The sequence below is a fragment of the Triticum dicoccoides genome, chromosome 1A, assembly GCF_002162155.2.
Source record: "Triticum dicoccoides isolate Atlit2015 ecotype Zavitan chromosome 1A, WEW_v2.0, whole genome shotgun sequence".
Lineage (NCBI taxonomy): Eukaryota > Viridiplantae > Streptophyta > Magnoliopsida > Poales > Poaceae > Triticum > Triticum dicoccoides.
Genome location: NC_041380.1, coordinates 536,728,957 through 536,730,294, shown reverse-complemented (window position 1 = coordinate 536,730,294; position 1,338 = coordinate 536,728,957).

The following is a 1,338-nucleotide window of genomic DNA, read 5'->3' as shown; positions in this document are numbered from 1 at the left end:
CGAAAAAAAAAAAACAGAAAACGTGTTTTTTCCTGTTCCGAAAGGCACGGCCGTGACTATCGCTAAAGCACAACCGTGCCTCTCGCAAAAAAAACCTTCACTTTCGCGAAAAAAAAGAAACGCATTTTTTTCGCGGAAATTTTTTTGATCGAAAAGCTAAGTAAGATCGGGGGAAAACCAAAACATCGAAAAAACCCGAAAAAAAACCGTTTAAAAAGCTGAAAATGCGCGTGGAAAAATAGAAAAAAATCCAAAGACAGCGTTCAGAGCACGACATGTGACGAATGGCTGAGAGCGCGCCAGGTGGCGCTGATCGTTGCGAGGCTCCCGAAGAAGCGCTGGTTAACTAGTTGCTCCCTTGAAAGGTTCCCCAAAATGCAAGAAGCAACGTTATTGGGCCGGGCCACTTTGCGCGAGATATAGCTCGTCTATGTGACTCGTTATCAGTCTCGCAATTGTTTTAAAAAAAATCAGTCTGGCAATAAGCAAGATATAGATTAGAGTCGAGTGTGGTTTACTGCTAAAAATAACACTTGCGATTAGATGTCGGGTAAACGCAGACGCCCAGTACTTGCTCGACCCGATTAGTGGTAAGCCAATTATTTATTATTTTTGGTTTCCAGTCTTGGGAAGGTCATGAGTCCAGTTTTTCCAGTTTTAGGAAGGTTCTCATCTGGTTTCTATTATTTTTCGCTATGGCTTATTGGTTTTGTTTTCTATTTTTCGTTTTTATTTTTTATTATTGGTTTTAAAAATTCCAGAAATTTCAAATTGTTCACTTTTCTATCAAGAAATCTTGAGGTTCATTGGGAATGTTCACAATTGTTTTACATAAAAATAGTACAAATTTAAAAATGTTCAGAATTTGTGTAAAACAAATCAGAAAAAAATAAAAAATGTTCGTCACTTTTAGAAATGTTCACAAATATCATAATATTTCTTTTTGAAAGAGATTCATAAAGTTTAAAACTGTTCGCTTTATATAAATGTACTATTTTTGTGTGTGTTTATGCAAACTAAAATTGATTGAAAACCTGTAAAAACCAAAGAAACATAGATACAACCGATACACACGAAGGAACCACTTGACGACACAAAATGGAACTGCCCATCCATGTCATTATGTGTGTTTGCTCGTCAGTTTGGCACACATAGTGACTAATAGGAGGACCCCTAAAATATCATAAAAATGGAGCAAATAGCCGGAGTACCCTCTAGATGAGCTTCCCAAGGGGGCTCGTGAGGTGCAGGGGCAAGCCGCGTGGCATGCTCGGAGATAGCTAGCGAGCGCCGAGAGCTTGGTGATATTTTTCTCTGCATGGGTATGATAAGAGAGTA